Raw genomic sequence first — 21,294 nt, forward strand, 5'->3', positions numbered from 1 at the left:
TCTCAAGTGGGTTGTTTTATACATTTTTAATAACGTTATACGGATCACATTATAGCGTGACATGTTTCTGGTTGATATGGTGAAATGTCTTCAAGCAGAGGACAGGAGGAAATTATTGCAGTAAAGTGTGAAAGATGGCTAAAGAAGAGTTGAAGTAGAGTACAAAATGGCCGTGGTATTAATTATTAAACTAATCGCATGAGGGATCGTCTCAGTTGTTCATTTGGAAAAAGGGAAACTGTAATAAAGTTATTGCATTACCTGAAAGGTTTCACAATGTAATTTGATAATGTGCTGTTGATCAAAAAAGTCTGGATCTGTGAATGTCTTTCACACTTTCTTTCAGTCATTTTCCTCTTGTTAACCGTTCCTGCTTCAGCTCCCCAGTCGTAGCCAGAGGTGTGTTCCATCCAGGGCCGAAGGTGATGTTGCTCACTTCGGGGTTACTCCGTATAACGTTATACGGATCACATTATAGCGTGACGAGTTGATATGATGAAATGAGGAAAATATGTGTATGCCACACATATACAAGCCATATGGAATGGGAGAGAGCGAGCAGGAGAGAGCGAGCAAGACAGAGCGAGCGCGGGAAGGATGAGAGACGGTGAAGGCAGCAGGAGCAGAGGAACAGGTCTAAATGTACAGCAAGGTAATAAAGGCTGCAGCGTCTCAAGATCAAGCGGAGCTCCCTTGTGTTGTTTTCCAATTGCTGGTGAAAGTGAAGGGGGGTAACCCCGAAGTGAGCAACATCACCTTCGGCCCTGGATGGAACACACCTCTGGCTACGACCGGGGAGCTGAAGCAGGAACGGTTAACACGAGGAAAATGACTGAAAGAAAGTGTGAAAGACATTCACAGATTCAGACTTTTTTGATCAACAGCACATTATCAAATTACATTGTGAAACCTTTCAGGTAATGCAATAACTTTATTACAGTTTCCCTTTTTCCAAATGAACAACTGAGACGATCCCTCATGCGATTAGTTTATCATTAATACCACGGCCATTTTGTACGCAACTTCAACTCTTCTTTAGCCATCTTTTACACTTTACTGCAGTAATTTACTCCTGTCCTCTGCTTGAAGGCATTTCCTCATTTCACCATATCAACCAGAAACATGTCACGCTATAATGTGATCCGTATAACTTTATAAAAAATGTATAAAACAACCCACTTGAGAACAAACACAGTTAAGATCTGTTGTTATATAGATAGTATGCTTGAGTGTTGTTATTTTTGCAGATGCTATGAATGTGTTGTTAATTTTATGACACTCAGCCCACATTTATAGGTTGGTATGTGCATAATATGAAGTGGAAAATATGTTCATGAAAGAAAAAAAACCATATTATTATTTTTGTACAGTTTACTGAATATATTGCGATACTACTGCTCAATTAATTATTATTATTATCCCATCACCTATTCAATTTGTAACCCATGTCAAGATATGATATAAATAAGAATAAATAGTTTAAAAGCTGCATAGGGGAGAGAAGAGAAACAGTGGGGAGGGGGAGGCGAGAGACCGGAAAACTTGAGCAACATCAGGTATCAGCTGACTTGTTAAAATGTAAACGATAACAGTGTAAAGAAGTTATTGATTATTAATGATAGCAGCAACAATTAATATAATAATTAATTAAGTATTGTTGTTAATAATGATAATAATAATAATAATAACAGTTGTTCTCCTTCAGTTCTGGAGTCAGAGAGACAGAGAGAAGTGCTCTGTGGATGATGGGAGTTTCCCCTGCAGTCTAGACCTATAGCAGCTTAAGGGTTGGTTCAGGACTCACCTGATCCAGCCAGGCTTTATCAAAAAGGAATGTTTTAAGTTTAACCTTAAATGCACAGAAGGTGTCTGCCTGGTAGCTGAATGCTCTACCTCATGTTCTACTCTTACAGACTCTTGGAACCACAAGAGAGCCTGTGTTTTGGGAACGAAAACACCTACTGTCTTCACCTACTGTAGATGCTTGAGAGAGAGTCTGAGCCAGGGACAGTAAATATGGTTGAGGTTCCATCAATAAGGTGAGTAATCAAAATTGGGATACCTTACAATATACTGTGATGTAAACTGTGTTCTGAGAATGTTTTGGAAATCTGTGGGGATTTATGTAGGTAACATTAATTTGACAACCTTGACCATTTCTATTGGGGAGCCAATTTCACGCCTATGCTCAGTATCAAATTCTAAATCCACATTAAAAAATTGGGGAGTAAAAAAATATGAAAAGATGAGGAGGGCAGTTGATTTTCATGTGATTTTTACTATGTTGTAGACTGGTTTGTTTTAAATGTCCCCAGGCAAAATGGAACGTGTGTAACTTGTAGGTACTACAGTACCAGTATAGTGCCTAGAAAAGATAATATTGGATACATGCATGATGCCTCGAGCTACAACTAACACAGAAAGTGAGGGTAAACAAATGCACGTAAAAGGCATTGTCATCATCCACAGGGTCTTCTCCTGTGTCTTTTCACTCTGTAATGTGTACACTGATGACTGCCGCAGCTGGCATGACAACAGATTACTTTTCAAATTTGCTGATGACTCTCTGACAGTCAGTCTCCTCCATGCGGATGAGAACAGCCAGCATTTTTACTATTAAATGTGACAAAAAGGACATGAGTTTTAGGCATCAGCCCTCAAACTCTCAGAGTACTATCATCAAGGGGCAGGTGGTAGACTTTGTAAAGAACTACAAGTACCTTGGGATGATTATTAACAAATATCTCTCTGATGACTATGTCCCTGATGATGGCTGTTTGTATTACGGATAGCATGTGGCTGATCCCTTATTCAGTAGAACATGTAGTAACATGTCCATGTTCCATGCTGTTTATTTAAAAATAATTTAATTGTCTTCTTGTACAATGCTCAATGATATAGATATCCATTCCAGATTTCTGCAACATACCTTGGAATTTTATCCATAATTAATTATGAAAATAAATCCAGTTTATGATTTGTGATATATGACAATTTGATTCTGACTGATCATAATTCAAGGTCAGCTTTAATTTGCCTCAATTCAAGATACCTTAAATGAAGTTTAAAGTTAGAATGTCATTGTGGAAATCCTGAACTAGAATTGTGACTAATGAAGCATTGTGTTAGTTCATGCAGGACACAGAGTCATGTGCTCAGCTATACCGATAGGTTTATGGGTCCTCGTCAGTCACCCACCAATCACAGCCCATTCTCTCACCAAAGCGGTCCCTTTAAATACGACCTCATCCTCACTGATCCCTGCTAAGCTCTAACACTTTTAGCACTGTAATGGAAATTTTACATTTGTGTGTGTATAATTGCATAAACAGACATGTATGTCGAGGACCAAATGGTTGACCAAATTGTTCATCTAAAAGGGCAACTTTAAGGTTTACGGTGGTGGCTTAAGAGACTTGAGTTTTATGGCCTCGAGAAATCACAAATTTATGGTATCTAGTATCTCTGATTGGGATCAAACAACTGGGATCTCACAGGGGGGTCATCCACAGAACATGTAAACAAAAGGACAGGATGTCTCCTCCACTGAGTGAAACTACAGAAGGGGAATATATACCTTTGCATGCTTAGTGGAAGGGGGCTGTGAGTTATAAGAACACAGATTCTCCTATGTTCTTTGCTCATTTGTGCATGTCAATCAGGTGATGTGTACTAATGAGTCCATCTGCAGATGCTAAATTAAACTTACAGAAAGAAGTGTTTGTCTTTGTGCTTGTTTCACAGAAACTTCCACCACAGCACCGAGTCCAAACACGGTTGTGGTAAATCGTCTTAAACAAAAGTAGCTTGCCTGCTACGCCCACTGGGGGCTCTGCATATGTTCCCTGTTTTATCTCAGCACGCTGCTCGGCTAACCAGGGAACATCCAAAGAATGGAGCCTTCAGCGCCAATCATAACTGTGTCCCCATTTGCAACAAATGGGTAAATCATGACAAAGGGTTCCTGACTGAACTCGGAATTAAATGGTTAATATCTGAAACTATAATAGTTCAACTGAATTGTAGATATCTAATGTTATTTTAATTCTACCATTACCTGTCTTGACATGTACTGTAGATGCTTGAGAGAGTGTCTGAGCCAGGGACAGTAGACATCACTGAGGTTCCATCAATAATGTGAGTATTAGAGTTCTTGTGGCAGCCGCATGGAGTAGACGCAACGCACTCGTGCTCCTGCTCATTTCAAACTTTTTCAAACTTTCTCACTCCTTTATTACCATTTATTTCACAACCAAAGTATTGGAGAATTTGCGCAATTACTTTATTTTACTTGCACCTACTTTAAAATGGCTTCAAAGAGTGGCAAGGGCGGAAAAAAGGACGACTCGTCGACTAGCTTAACGATGGAGGCTATCTCGGCGCTACTGGACCAGCACCACGAGGCATTAGCTACAGACTTCAGGTCCTCTTTCAGCTTGCTGGAAACGAAATTCGACCAAGTTCGGTCCACTGTAGAAGAACATGGCCAGCGTCTGAGCTCACTCGAGCTAGCTTCTGAGGACCTAAGCCATCGGTCAGTGAGCTGGAAAATGTCTGCTCCAGCCTCCATGAAAAAAACTCCAAGCTAACCAGTAAAGTCGTCGATCTGGAAGGACGGAACAGACGGCAAAACCTACGCATCCTTGGCCTGGCGGAGACTACTGAAGGAGGGCGACCCACGGAATTCATCTCTGATCTGTTGTGTGAGGTTTTCGGGAAGGAGATGCTTCCCTCCCCGCCAGAGATCGATAGAGCCCACCGTTCACTGGCACCCAAACCGGCCCCGGGACAGAGACCGCGGCGGTCATTCTCCAGCTCCACCGTTACCAGATAAAAGATCTTCTGATTCGTGAGGCTAGACGGAGGGGGAAACTGGACTACCGCGGCCAGCAGATCCGCATTGTGGAGGATTACTGCCCAGAAGTTTTGAGCCAGCGCGCCGAATACAGGGAAGTGATGACGGAGCTATACAACCGAGGACTCAAGCCCTCACTGCTGTTTCCCGCCCGGCTTCGGATCACACTTTCCAGCGGGGAGAGGAAGTGGCTGCGCTCTGCGGATGAAGCACGGAGATATGTCGACGGCCTCCCAAGTGTTTCGCGCACATCATAAAGGGCTGCTTAGTGACTGTGGCTGACGGTTTACTATGGTTCTTAATAACTTTGTTTGGCCGCTGTCATATTTAGTTTTTTTCTTTTATGTCTGGCGGCGAGGTCCTTCTGCCTCCGCCATCAGAGTCAAGGTTACCATGACTACTAAAGCAGCGGCGGTGTGAGTATTTACCTCTTTAAACTCGACGGACTGTTCTACTATTTTGTTTTAAGTAACCATTTATATGTGTAGTGTCGTATATTGGGGTTGCGATGATGTGAAGATGATGAAGGAATCTCCGATGACACCGTCTTGATTGTATATAAAAGTTTAATACAAAAAGTTCAGCATCAATACAAGCAAAGCAATCTGCCTGGAGAGAGATTCGGGGTCAATGTGAATCTTCTCTGCTGTCTGGAGAGAGATTCGGAGCCAATATGAATCTCTTCTGACGAGGCAACTTCATCTCCTCGTTTATATAGGAGGGTTGTTTACGTAAACCTAAAGAAAACACATCTGGTTTCTTATCCAGCTCTTCACGGTTATACAGTGACAGGAAGGGAGACGACACTAGCCCAAATTTAGTGTTCCCCTTCGAACTGTGACCTAACACCCTACCATTTGTTCAGGTTTTCTCCAAATTCCTCAGGACCTGTGAACATCAAACCTACAGATAAATTTATTTTATGGGGAGGACTACACATAGCATTTCAGACACCACAGTAGTCTTCTGAACATCACTTGGGGCCACATATGAGACCCATTGGGGCGCTGATTTCCCTCCTATAGGGTTGTGTTCTTAAAAAGTGATGTTAACATAGGAGTGTAGTTTATGTTCTGAATAATAATGAGGGAGCTGAAGATGGTAACGTTACTGCAGGAAAGAATCTGTTAGGTGGATAATGGAAGTTTTGAAGAGCTTGCTGCTGTGTTCTTTGGCAGCTGTCTTGTTGTGGGAAGGGGGGGGTGGGGGGTGTGTTTTTCAGAACCTACACTGTTTTGGAAGCCTTGACCGCACACACACTTTCTGTGTTCTTTTGAGTTTAGTATGCTATCTTGGGACTGTTACCTGGAGTATTGATACCACCTGTGCTTACCTACCCTTCTCTGTTAGGGAGAATGGCTAGTCCCTTAAAGTTCTTGAGCTGGAATGTCAAGGGTTTAAATCACCCTGTTAAAAGGAGAAGGGTTTTTTCACACATCAGGCATTTCGGAACAGCAGTTGCTTTTTTACAAGAAACACACATTTGTGGTTCTGACAATGTGCGTCTGATGTCGCGGTGGGCGGGGCAGCATTTTCACTCTACTTTTCAAGCTAAGGCCAGAGGGGTCTCCATTCTTATCAACCACAATATTCCCTTTGAACACCATAACGTAATATCAGATATAAATGGTCGCTATATTATTGTCTCAAGGAAATTGTATAATACTATGGTAGTGTTTGCCAATGTATATGCTCCAAACGCGGATGATGTGGGTTTTCTAAAGGGTTTCTTTTCCTCTCTCCCTGACCTGAGCTCATACTTGGTGGGGATTTTAACTGTTGGCTTGACCCTGTGCTTGACCGGTCTTCTTCTAATCCTGGTATAATGAGTAAATCTGCATCACTTATTCAGTCTTTCTTAGACAACTATGGTGTCACAGAAATATGGCGGTATCTCAATCCAAACAAGAGGGAGTACTCATTCTTCTCTCACTCCCATCATACCTACTCTAGGATTGACTATTTTCTTATTGACAATCAACTGATACCATTTACCTGTTCCTGTGACTATCAGAGTATAGTGATATCTGACCATGCCCCAGTGGTATTGTCCATGACCCTTCCTGACCTCCCTGTTGCAGAGAGGCATTGGCGTTTTAACTCAACTTTACTGTCCAATAATGACTTTGTGAAATTTATGGAGGAGCAGATAACCTTTTTCTTCGATACAAATGCTTCATCTGAAACCACCAGCCTGACCATTTGGGATGCTATGAAAGCTTACCTAAGGGGACAAATTATTTCTTTTAGCGCAAATATGAAAAAGAAAGCTCAGAAAGAACGGATAGATCTATCTACTCAAATTAAAGAAGTGGATCAAAGATACGCTCAAATCAATAACCCTGAACTATATAAAAAACGTGTGGAACTTCAAACTAGACTCGATCTCCTCTCAACACATGCAATTGAACGCCAACTATTGCAGAGCAAAAGTCTGTTTTATGTTCATGGTGACAAATCTGGTAAAATGCTAGCCAATCAGCTGAAGGGATTTAAAGCAAAACAGCACATCACAAAAATCCAGATGGATGATGGTCACCTCAGATCCCTCTAAAATTAATGACACATTTAGGAATTTTTACTCCCGACTTTACACTTCTGACCTCCCAAATGACAGCACGCTGATGGAAAATTTCCTAGATCATTTAGAGGTCCCCACACTTACCCATGATAATAAGACTAAGTTAGAGGAGCCTATATCACAGGGGGAGATAGCTGTTGCTATCTCTTCATTGCAATCTGGGAAATCGCCTGGATCTGATGGGTTCCCAGCTGAGTTTTTCAAAACATTTTCTTCATTGCTTTCCCCTCATCTGTGTTTAGTGTTATCAGATTCTTTCAATCTCTTTACTCAATGTTGATGCCAAAATTTTGGCAAAGGTTTTGGCCCGTAGGTTAGAGGGTTTATTACCAGAGATAATATCAGAGGATCAGACTGGCTTTGTAAAAAACCGACATTCTTATTTTAATATACGTCGTTTATTTGATATTTTGTACTCCCCTTCAGAGGCAATTCCAGAATGTGTCCTTTCTCTAGACGCGGAGAAGGCGTTTGACCGTGTGGAGTGGAAATATTTATTTGCAGTTTTAGAAAAATTTGGTTTTGGCCCAAACTACATTAGGTGGGTTAAATTATTATATACGTGCCCAACTGCTTATATCCTTACCAACTCTCAACGCTCTCAATCTTCCAATCTGCATAGGGGAACCCGTCAAGGGTGTCCTTTAAGCCCATTGCTTTTTGATTTGACCATAGAGACTCTAGCAATTGCATTTCGTAACTGCAAGGATATTTCAGGGGTTTTGAGGAAGGGAATTGAACATAAAGTGTCACTGTACGCTGACGATCTTTTACTCTTTGTATCAAACCCAGACACCTCTTTACCTGCAATGTTATCCTTACTCGCTCAATTCGGCCAGGTTTCAGGGTACAAACTAAACTTACACAAGAGTGAACTTTTCCCTGTGAACACAGAGGCACTTGCTTTAAAGTACACCAGCCTCCCCTTTAAGATTGTGGAAGATAAATTTGTCTACCTTGGTGTTACAATCACAAGGAAACATAAGTGTCTCTTTAAAGAAAATTTTTGTACTTTACTAAATCATGTGAAAGAGCGCTTGACGCACTGGTCGCCACTGTCTACATCCCCAGTGGGCCGGATCAACTCTGTTAAAATGAACATCCTCTCTAAATTTTTATATCTCTTTCAATCTTTACCAATTTTTATTCCCAAATCTTTCTTTGGCTCGTTGGACTCAATCATAGCGGCCTATATATGGAGAGGTAAGCGCCCTAGACTAAATAAAGTCCATCTTCAAAAATCCAAAAAAGATGGAGGTATGGCGCTGCCTAATTTCCGTCTTTACTACTGGGCTGCTAATATACGCTGCATTACTTTCTGGTCGCACTTTCTTGATCGAGCTGACTGTCCGACATGGGTGAGGATGGAGTTGAGTTCAGTCCGAAATGTTTCCATTTTGGCTCTGCTTGGCTCGCCGCTACCGCCGCCGATATGTTACTTGGCCTCCATCCATCGCGCAAGGGGTTAATATCGGTCATTTATGACAAACTGATGGGCATAAAACCAGCTCCTCTGGACAAAATTAAAACTGCTTGGGAGCAGGATTTAAATTTTCAACTATCGAACGATGTATGGGATTCCATTCTTAGGCTGGTAAATTCAACATCTCTCTGGGCACGTCACTGCCTGTTACAGTTTAAGGTGGTGCACAGGGCTCATATATCTAAAGCCAAACTATCTCGTATGTATCCAGACGTTGATCCTTTATGTGATAAATGTAAGAGAGATGAGGCCTCGCTTATTCACATGTTTTGGACTTGTCCAAGCCTGGAAAGATACTGGAGAGATGTTTTCCAAACCTTGTCCATTATTCTTAATATTGAGCTTGAACCCGGCCCACTGATTGCCCTTTTCGGCACCACTGGTGAAGATGAAACGCGGCTTACTCCAACCAAAAGCCGCACACTGTCCTTTGCCACACTTCTGGCTAGGCGTGCGATTCTATTAAGGTGGAGGGATGCTGCCCCGCCCACACGCGCCCAGTGGTTAAGGGACATCATGTCTTGTCTAGACCTCGAAAAGATCCGTTATTCAGCTTGTGACTCGAGCAAGAAGTTCCAGAGGGTATGGGGACCTTTCCTGAAATACTTTGAGAACCTTAAGTCAGTTTGAGGTATCTGCCCCTCTTTCCTTTCCTTTTTTTTTTTTTTTTCTTTTTATTTTCTGTCAGTTACAGTATCTATATCTGTCATTGTTTAAATTTGCTGCCTTCTAATTGTTTACCATTATTTATTTATTTATTCACCTTTTCTTTTTCTATATATATATATATATGTATGTATATATATTTATTTATTTTTTAATCTATTCATCCCGTTTGTGTGTTTATCTATTTATTTTATATTCTTATTATTCATTTATTATGCGACTCAATTCTTGACTTCCAGCAGTTCTTTACAACACTCCAGGAATAATAAGACTTCAAGAATCATGGTTTGTAGGTGTGGTTAGTGGGAGGGGTGGGAGGGGAGGGATGTTTATGTCTAAGTTGTATTACTCTGAAAAAATGTACAATGTATGAGCATGTACGTATGTGGGATGTGATACATGTAAAATTCAATAAAAATATTTGAGACAAAAAAAAATAATGTGAGTATTGAAACACATGATATTTTACAATATACTGCGATGTAGATTCTCAGAAAGTTACAGAAATTTGTGGGGAAAAATTGTTTGCAGATGCTATGAACGTCGTGTTAATTTCTGACACTCAGTTCACATTTATAGAGTTAGCTTGTTTTGTCAAGAAATCATCCATGTAAATTAAAAGAACAGAGAACAAATTATTTATCATGTATTGCTATATTTATTTCTTTACCATTTTCACTTTCAGTGTGGCCAGAGGCATTATGTTTTCAGCTTGTCCATCCATCTGTCTGTCCCATTCATGTGAAAGTGATATCTCATGAACAACTACATTATGTAAGTCAAAGGTCGAAAGGTCAAGCTCACTTGACTTTGCATTGTTTTGAATACAAAGGAAATATCATTACATGTGGCACAAACATTCACTTGGACTCAATGATGACTTAAATAGAATTCAGTTGTCAAAGATCAAATGGCAAGGTCACTAGGACCTCACAAAGCACACTTCTTGCCTTGTAAATGCGATATATCCGAAATGCCTTGAGGGAATTCTTTCACATTTGGCACCAACATTCGCATGAAATTGGATTTCATTTTGGTGGTCAAATGTCACAGTGTTCTCACAAAGTATGTTAATATTTTTCCTGAAATTGATATCTAAAGATCAGCTCATGGGAATGTCGTCAAACTTGGTAAAAACAGTAACTTCAACTCAAAGATGAAGGATTTTATTCCCTTCGAAGTTGAAGGTCAGAGTAACCTCAAGTCACTGTAAATGTGATATGTTAGGACTGTCAGTAGGGAATTTCATTATATCTGGTAAGGTGGAGTCACTGATTGAGTGAATTTCTTATCAATGTTACATGAGTTGTCTCTTGGATTTTAGCCCTCTACCTGGTCAGGGGCCTAAACAGGGGCCAAAACAGGGGCCAAAAGGACACGACTCAGAAACTTGTAGGCATTTTACATCTAGGAAAAGTGCCACCCATTGTCAAGCAGGCATGCCTCACAAGGTGCTTCCAACTTGGGTAGTGTGACTGGGTTGGCAGCCTCTTGGTTCTGGAGCTTTTTGGGAAAATTAGGATCCCTTTCGGGGCCTTCCCAAGGGCCGCAGAGGGGCCCAGGTGACCTTTTTGACCTTTGGTATCAATTAAGCCCATTTTTGAAGTTCCATTTTGACAGCAGTACCTCATAGTAATGGTTAATATTTACCAGTGTGTTAGGTGAATGTGTATATGTGCTCAGGAAACTATTTGTAATATGGTCTGTTCGTGTAGCGTGAAGTAATATTGATAATTACATGACGACGATTAAGTTCACATAAGGCACATTAACCTCCTGCAATGCTAACTCTACGCCGTCTGTGGAATAGTAGTACACCGTGGCTGTGGAAAAACTATGTGACTAGTGTTGTTGCAAGCAGGCTATTTTAAAAAAAACAATTCAGAAATATTTGCGTTACTGAGTGAGTGTACTGTTCTAAATTCTGAGTTGCAATATATTATCAGTATATTAGAAGTAAGCCGAGTTAAAGATTATTTTGTGAAATGCTGTATTTGTTTATCTTACATGCTTATGTTTACCCTATTACTGGTATCAAAAGTTGTTTAATGAATGCAAGTGCTAGGTCACAGATTAGATATGTTAAATGTCTGTTTGGATGTACATTGTCTATAGTAATATTTCAGTATAGTCTATTGACGTATGTAATATTTCAGTTCTGTAGATATTCAGCAGTAATTGTACACATTGTGGCATTTGTATTTACAGTAGGTGGTTGCCCTGATAATGAGTCATAATACACATGATCTGAGAAAAGTATGTGTCCATTTATCGTTCACTCAAATACTCCCCTTTTCAGGTATTTTACACTAGAAAAACAACTTCCGGCTACGGCGACCCGAATGTAGTTGCACTTCCTGGGTCCCCGGGGGAACCTCTACTGAAAACTTGCGGCCCCTGGGTGGTTTTGGGCTCGAACTGAGGTAGGTGGAAAAAATTTGATCTTTTGACCTGCAACACCCAGAGCTTTAATAACACATAGGGAGCCTTCTGGGGTGAGAGGAGAGGCAGTGTGCAAAATGTCAGAGCTCTAGCTGGTCAGGGGCCCAAACTGCGAATCTTTGATATCATCTACATTTGCCACTGCCTGTTTATATCTTTGAATGACTTCTATTTTTGATATTTTATATTTCAAGTTGAATGCTGTTTGCATCGGGGATAAGAGGGAAACACTATTTCAATTCTCTGTATGTCCTGCACATATGTCATTATTGATCATAAAGTTGACTTGACTTGAACACTGATAAAGTTGATTCAAGATCTTGAAGCTTGAAAAAACTGTTGTGCTCCATGGTCAATGACCTCCAGCTAGTGGATGAAAAAAACCATTGCACCCACCTTATCAAGTCACAATCACCATTATTCCTACACTCACAAACCATTGAAAAGCAATGATTTTGAGTGCAGATCCAATGGAAACGCAGTCGGTGGAACCCAAAGACTATTGTTAGCAGAAGTCAAGTGTTATAGTGTTTCATCTTGGACACTGCCTTTGCATTTTGTTCTGTAGCCATGTCCAAACTCTTCCACAAAGGGCCGAGTGGCTGAATGTTTTCTTGCCAATTCAAGATTCAACAATTTTTACTGTCCAATACACACAAGAACACACGTTCCCCTGTGAATTGAAATTCTTGTGCTGTCCTTTCTGGAATACCAGCCAACAAAAGCTGACATTCAAATACAATATTTACATCAAATACAATAAGAATATGAAACATGTTTAAAAGTAAGGCAAAAACAAGGTGAATGAGGTGAATAGGGTGAGGATTGTGCAAAACTGAGCAGTGCAAATTGAACATTCACCGTTAAAAAAATCAATAAAATGTATGCAATGTAAATGTAAACAGTACAAATGGAAGCAGCAGCACAACTGACACATATTACTACTATAGTATTATAAATGTTATCATTATATACTGTTATTATTATTACATACTGTTGTTAACACTCACACTGTGTGGAGGCCCAAATCGTTCCACCAGAATAGTGATAGGAGCACGTTTCAGGTCATTTGTAGTCGTGGTGGTGGTGGTTTGTAGTGCTGGATTTCTTTTGGAGAGCATCACATTTATATTTGTACTGTAATTCTGTTCATACTACCATAATTATATTCCACTGATAATTCTGTTTATATTTATACCGTTCATTCTGTTCATCCCGCCATATCTGCCATATTTATACTCTTGATATGGTCTAGATTTGCCACTGCCTCTGTGTGGCTCTGAGTGCACAAAACAACTGGAAACAGTGGCTCTGCGTGCACAAAAGCACTGGAGATGGCGAAAGAAGCTTCGAGCCACTTTGTGAACAAAGGTTCATCTTCTGAACTAAAGTTGCAATCTTGAGTGCACAAAACAGCTGCAATTTTAAGCTTCTCTCGCCATCTCCAGTGCTTTTGTGCACTCAGAGCCACTTTGTGAAGAAAGGTTCATCTTCTGAACTAATGTTGCAATTTTAAGCTTCTCTCACCGTTTCCAGCACTTTTGTGCACGCGGAGCCCCTTTGTGAACAAAAGTTCATCTTCTGAACTAAAGTTGCAATTTTAAGCTTCTCTCGCCATCTCCAGTGCTTTTATGCACGCAGAGCCACTGTTTTCAGCTGTTTTGTGCACACAGAGCCACTTTATGAATAAATCACATGATGACCAGTGGAGAGACCTTGGACCATCATTTCAGACAGTCAGTAACTGGCATTTAACCATGACGCCTGATCTATTCACCTTGCATGAATGCTTTCAGTTTCAAATTTTCTCCAAATCAGTGTTTTCCTGTCACACGATCATTGTATGTGGTTGATGACTATCTCCATTCTCATATCATGTTGTCAAACCAATCAGATGTTCTCCTGCTTGTAGACTTGCCAGAAATACTGTGGGCGAAGGACAAATACGATGTGGGCCTCATCAGAAACTGTGACCCAGTTACAATTACCCCAAAATCTGAATATCGACCATGTAAACAACGGTACCCAGTCAGACAGGAAGCTGTGGATGGGATACGCACTGTTTTTGCATCTCTCTTGCAGGCTGGTGTAATTATCCCCTGCCCTGATTCGCCAGTCCATACTCCACTGTTTCCAGTTAAGAAAATCAGAGTGTATTGTATATTGGGGTAGAGATGATGTGAAGATGATGAAGGAATCGCCGATTGACACCGCTTGATTGTTTGAAAGGTTTATTACAAAAAGTTCAGTTCAGCATCAATACAAGCACTGCAATCTGCCTGGAGAGAGATCCGGGGCCAATGTGAATCTCTTCTCCCTAACAGCTTCAACTCCCCGTTTTTATAGGAGAGTTGTTTTTGTGAATCTAAAGAAAACACATCTGGCTTTCATCCAGCCCACCTCATCTGTTTGGTAACAGGGAGGGAAAGGCACCAGCTCAAATTTAGGGTGACAGTTAAAGCTGTGACCTAATGCATTAATGTATACATTCAGTTTTTCTCAGAAAACCTAAACTTATAGGCCTCTGAATTCCTCAGGACCTATGGGCCTCAAACTCAGAGATCAGCTTCCTTTAAAGAGAACACAACACATGGCATTTCAGACACCACAAGAGATAAAGGTCAACCTATTGAGTGGTGATTTGTGCAGGATTTGAAGGCTGTGAATGACGCTGTAATTGCTCGATCACCCATTGTTCCCAACCCGTACACGTTGCTTTCCCAAATTCCACCTGATGCAGAGTGGTTTTCGGGTTGTTGATTTATCCAATGCTTTTTTTAAACGTTCCTGTCCACAAGGACAGCCAGTACTGGTTTACTTTTAACTTTGAAAACAAGGCCTACACATTCAGACGCCTTTGTCAAGGCTACTGTGAGCCTACTTCTCTGCTAAACTTGACCCAGTGGCAGCTGGCCCTCCACAAAGCTTGTGTGCAGTGGCCGCCTGTGAAAAAGCAGTTCTTGCCTCACGTGACATCGTAGGCTACTCTGACTTGACACTTCTTGTTACTCATGCTATGTCTCTCATTCTCACAGAACAGAAGACCTCACATCTTTCTGCTGCTAGCTGTTCTTCTTGATATGCCCAACATCACAGTGAAACGCTGTTCAACCTTGAATCCAGCCACGCTTCTCCCGCTTCCAGATGACGGGTGGAGAACACAACTGTGTTGCTGAACTACAAGTCCAGAGTTCACCACAACCTGACCTTTCTGACGAACTATGACTTGATTCTGTATGTAAATGGGTCCGCCTCACGTGAACCCGGTCTCTGGTACTAACTTTGTTGGTTTTTCTGTCTATTCTGATAGTGACATTCTCCTCTCTGGTCCTTTTCCTCATCACGTCTCAGCCCAGGCAGCGGAACTCATTGTGCTCACTGAAGCATGCAAATTGGCTACTGGTAAAACACTTACAGTTTACAAAGACTCCAGATATGCATTTGGTTTCACTCATGATTTTGGTGCTCTCTGCAGGCACAGAGATTTCCTCACCATCCTCAGGTAAAAAGATTGTTCACCATGGCCTCACCATTAGAAGGTAAATCTCACTGCTTAGTGATGGTCAACATGTGGTCAAAATGGGTTGAAGCCTTTCCTGCTTCAAAACAAACTACAAGTTTAGTCACCAAAGCACTGTTACAAGACATCATTCCACGATGGGGGATTCCTAGCAGAATCTAAAGTGACAACAGCAGACACTTTGTGAACGAAGCTGTCAAACAACTCAGCTCTCATCTAGAATGGATGTGCAAACACACTGTGCATATCATCCAGCCAGTGGCGGAGCTTTGGAACGAGAAAATGCACACTCAAAACTAAGCTTGCAAAGTGCTCTGAAGACAGAGGTCTCACATGGACAAAGGTGCGCTGATGTATATGAGGATGAGAAAACGAACCAGGTCTAACCTTTCACCTTATGAGATTCTTTTTGCAACTCCTCCCCAAATTGGTGTGGGTCCTTCACCCTCTCCACTTCCCTCCACAGACTTGTGTGATATGCATGATATGTTGTCCTATTGTTCTAACCTGACTAATGCTCTTTCAGACATCAGGAAACAGGTGACATCTTCCCTTCCTCATCCAGTGACTGAACCACTTCACGACCCCCGTCCAGGCGACTTCGTGTTGGTCAAAGACTTTCGGAGAAAGAACTGGCGCTCACTCAGGTGACAAGGCCCCTACCAGGTGCTGCTCACAACCCACACTGCAGTGCTGAGAGAGCCACCTGGATCCACACTAACCATTGCAAAGGAGTACCGGCTCCATGTGAACAGCTGACGCCTCCAGCTGAAACCACACACACTGATACTCCCACAGGTTGAGAATCACAGAGAGTGTCGTGTGATTAGCACATGAGCGTTCTGCCACAACAGTTGTCTCTTATGTTTCCTGTTTACCTGACTGTATAAAACCTTCTTCTTTCCCTATTCGGAGTTGTTCCACTCTGAGCATTCATGCTAAGTGTGAAACCCTCTGCAGAGCTTTCTATTAAATGACCTAAAGACAACTGTCTGAGAAACTCTTTATTTTACATCTCAAGATAAATTTCCACCACAAGTGTAACCACCTACTGTAAATACAAATGCCACAATGTGAAATTACAAGTGCAATAAGTACAGACGTGCAATAAGTACAAACATTTTTTTTTACATAAAGAGTAATTGACGTTTGGAAAGAATTCAACACTAAGGGAAGACTATACATTTTTCTCAGCACCACATCAAATGTACTCAAGGATAGATAATTTTTTCATGTTCAGTAAGGACAGTTATAGGATCGAAAATTGTGAAATTGGAGTGAGAGACAGACCATAGTCCTGTATATATGACTCTGGCTATGTCAAAAGAACAAAAATCAACACTTTGGAGGCTAAATATAAACATATTAAAAGGACAAATGAAGGAAGAGTTTATTAAAGAAATTCAGTTGTATGTGAGGGAGAATGATAATGGTGAGGTGTCTCCCTCGGTACTGTGGGACGCGTGTAAAGCTGTGATTAGAGGAAAACGAATTGCTAAATCAACATACTTGAAAAGGCAAACACAGGAAAAACTCAATAAATTAGAATCAGAGCTTAAAAAATTGGAAAAAGAACATAAAAAAAAATGTGGACGAGCAAATAAACCAAAATATCAAAAGAGTTAGAACAGAGGTAAATGACATCTCAGGACAAGAGATTCAAAAAAAGCTGTTGTACATGAAACAGAGATACTATGATGCGGGAAGTAAATCTACAAATTTGCTGGCCTACAGATTAAAAAGGCAAATGGCAAACGGACTCAGCTACAAATCTATCAAAATATAAGACAGAAGAGATACATACATGTTTTGAAACATATTTTAAGAATCTATATTCCCAACCAAAAATAAATAATAAACATCAGATAGCCACATGGCTGGATTCCTTAAATTTACACAGGGTGGCAGAGGACCAGAATTCAGCTCTGACAAAGGAAATCACAGCAGAAGAAATAAAATCAGCGATTCAAAGCTGAAGACCAACAAGGCTCCAGGCAAAGATGGATACACCTCAGAATTTTATAAAGTGCTCACAGAACCAGTGATCCTCTTGCTAAATAATGCATTTAACTGGGTGCTAAAAGAGGGAGATATCCCGAACTCCTGGAGGGAAGCCTACATTTCGGTTATCCCGAAGGAAGGAAAGGACAAAATGGAGTGTTCTAATTATAGACCAGTTTGTGTCCTTAACCAGGACTATAGATTATTCAACGCTATCTTAGCTAGACGTTTAGAAACATTTTTGCCAGACATAATTCATCAGGGCCAGATGGGCTTTATAAAGCAGAGACTGACACAGGACAATATCCGACGTACATTACATGTTATGCAAAACATTATTGAAAAACGAATAGAGGCGATAATATTAGGATTGGACGCAGAAAAAGCATTTGACTCTGTCAGGTGGGATTTCCTATATATGGTGCTGGAGCGATTTGGTTTTCATGCAACGTTTGTACAATACAATACAATCTTTATATAATATAATAAACCTACAGCCAGGATTAGAATTAATGGGAATGTCTCAAACTCTTTCATATTAGAGCAGGGGTGTCGCCAGGGCTGTTCAATTAGCCCGCTGTTATTTGCTCTCTATTTGGAAAAATCTGTATGGATTAAATAATCAAGATTTATACAGATATCTACAGATGCAGCATTATATGGAGAAAACTATAAAAAAGTTTAATTCAGATGAGCCTGAGTCAGGAATCATAAGTTATTCATCTCAGCATATGATTCAGACCAGGGAAAGAAACTAATCACAACACTTTATAAAGAAGTGGAAAGATTAAAGGGTAGCAATATGACATATACAAAAGAAGAGGGGGGAAAAGAGGCTGGGAGGCGGTTATCAGAGGAGGAATGGGACAAGGTAAATGAAGGACAGTGGAAAACAACATGCTCCCTCTCATGGAGAGAATATGGTTGGAAGAAAATTGTAAGATACTTTATTACACCAACACAACAAAAATCTCAAGACACACGATGTTGGAGACTGTATGGGGAAAATAAGGCCAACCATTTTCATATCTTTTGGGGATGACCTTTTTGGCAGGAGTTAAAGAAGAGTATGGAAAAAATTCTGAGAGTGCAAATTCCACTTTCATTTGAAGTTTTATATTTGGGAAAAGAGAACCAGGAGATTACAAGGTCAGGAGATAAATACATATTTCGAATAATGGTGGTGGCGGCTAAAAAGGCCATCACCAGAAAATGGCTAAAAACAGATCCACCAAACCAAAAATAGAGGATTGGGTAAAGGTAATGCTCGATATATATAGAATGGGAAGCTGAATTTCTCAGCTAGACTAAAATCAGATACTTTTAAAAACTACTGGGAAAACTGCAAGGGTTGATTTTGTGTCTCCATTGAGAGCAGACTTTGTGCAGTAAGGGCAGTATGTATTGCAGTGTTGACCCCTTGGTTCAGGCTACAAACTTCTTTATTGTTCATATATTTATTTGATATGTTTACCCCCCATCAGGAGACAAGGGACAATGCAGGAGAGGTGTGAAAATAAGGACAGGAGTGAAAAAGTGGTTCATTTTACTTCACATTTACTCTACTGTAACTTTAATTGAGAATTCATGACCAATTATGTCTCTGCTCCGCGGTGGACAAGTATAGGAATGTTTTATACTGTTGGAAAATTGTACAGATTATGTAAAATATTGATGGAATATTGATATGTGGAATCAAGAAAAAAGATAATTAAAAAAAAAAAAAAAAAGCTCTGGGTGTTGCAGGTCAAAAGATCAAATTTGGGGCCTTTTGGGTTCAAATTCCACCTACCTCAGTTCCAGCCCCAAACCACCCAGGGGCCCAAAATTGTCAGTAGAGGTTCCCCCGGGGACCCAGGCAGCGCAACTACGTTCTGGTTGCCGTAGCCGGAAGTTATTTTTTTTCGTCTCAAGGTGTGAAAGTGTAAAATACCTGAAAAAGGGAGTATTTGAGTGAACGATAGATGGACACAAACTTTTCTCAGATCATGTGTTTTATGACTCATTATCAGGGTAACCACCTACTGTAAATACAAATGCCACAATGTGTACAATTACTGCTGAATATCTACAGAACTGAAATATAACATACGTCAATAGACTATACTGAAATAGTACTATAGACAATGTACATCCAAACAGACATTTAACATGTCTTATCTGTCACCTAGCACTTGCATTCATCAAACAACTTTGGATACCAGTAATAAAGTAAACATAAGCATGTAAGATAAACAAATACAGCATTTCATGAAATATTCTTTAACTCGGCTTAGTTCTAATATACTGATAATATATTGCAACTCACAATTTAGAACAGTACACTCACTCAGTAATGCAAATATTTCAGCAAACATAAATATAGAATAGCCTGCTTGCAACAACACTAGTCACATAGTTTTTCCACAGCCACGATGTACTATTCCACAGACAACACACAGTTTGCATTGCAGGAGATTAATGTGGCTAATGTTAGCTTAATCGTCGTCATGTAATTAACAACATTACTTCACGCTACACGAACATACTGTATTGCAAATAGTTTCCTGAGCACATATACACATTCACCTAACACACTGGTAAATATTAAACATTATTATGAGGAACTCATACCTGAAAAAGGGAGTATTTGAGTGAACGATACATGGACACAAACTTTTCTCAGATCATGTGTATTATGACTGAAGGGAGGAAGCGTAGTGTCTCTTAACGTTACTCATAAGTTGTATGCTCCCTCTGCTGGATCCCTCAGGTAACTACTCCTGCTCTTACTGCTGCTGGTTTGAGAATAACTTGTTGAACATAAAACACAATAATACACAAAAATACTGTTCTCTAACTACTGCAACTGACAGTAAACATTATAACCATAACATGAATATGCTCAAGTATTAGAATATGAGAAATGAAATATTACTCTGCTACTTCAGCTAACTTGCTGGTAAAGCACAATATTATATAATATATGAAAGGGGAATATAAAAGTTAGGGTAAATCCCATTACAAATGCCTAGAATATGCTGGCCCTTCATTTCAGCCAATAGTCTTTGGTTTCCACTGACTGCATTTCCATTGGATTTGTGCTCAAAATCACTGCTTTTTAATGCTTTGTGAGTGTGGGAATCATGGGGATTGTGACTTGATCAGGTGGGTGCAATGGTTTTTTTCGTCCACCAGATAGAGGTCATTGACCACTGATCACAACAGTTTTTTCAAGTTTCAACATCTTGAATCAACTTTATCAGTGTTCAAGTCAAGTCAACTTGTCACTTATCAATAATGCCATGTGAGCAGGACATACAGAGAATTGAAATAGTGTTTCCCTCTTATCCCCGGTGCAAACAACATTCAACATGAAATATCAAAAATACAAGTCATTCAAAGATAGAAACAGGCAGTGGCAAATCTAGATGATATCAAGAGTATAAATATTGCAGATATGGCGGGATGAACAGAATAAACGGTATAAATAGAAACAGAATTATCAGTGGAATATCAATAGAAATATGGAAATATGAACAGAATTACAGTAGAAATAGAAATGGGATGCTCTCCAAAAAAAATCCACCACCACCACGACTACAAATGACCTGAAACGTGCTCCTAACACTATTCTGGAGGAACGATTTGGGCCTCCACACTTTTTTCACTCCTGACAGTCGCATTCATTATCATGATCATTTATTGTTCACTTAGTTTGTTGTTGTTGTTGCTGCTGCTGCTGTTGCTGCTGTTTGGTGTGATGG

General features: G+C 40.3%; 1 long non-coding RNA gene across 1 annotated transcript; it reads left to right on the top strand.

Annotated features, from left to right (window-relative positions):
- The first annotated feature begins 1,752 nt into the window (after nucleotides 1–1,752).
- Nucleotides 1,753–10,347, top strand: LOC138407397 (uncharacterized). Its single transcript, XR_011240808.1, has 3 exons — nucleotides 1,753–2,039; nucleotides 4,079–4,137; nucleotides 10,271–10,347. It is a non-coding gene; the product is annotated as an uncharacterized lncRNA (long non-coding RNA).
- Nucleotides 10,348–21,294: the final 10,947 nt, after the last annotated feature.

The sequence above is a fragment of the Paralichthys olivaceus genome, chromosome 4, assembly GCF_024713975.1.
Source record: "Paralichthys olivaceus isolate ysfri-2021 chromosome 4, ASM2471397v2, whole genome shotgun sequence".
NCBI classification, from domain to species: domain Eukaryota; kingdom Metazoa; phylum Chordata; class Actinopteri; order Pleuronectiformes; family Paralichthyidae; genus Paralichthys; species Paralichthys olivaceus.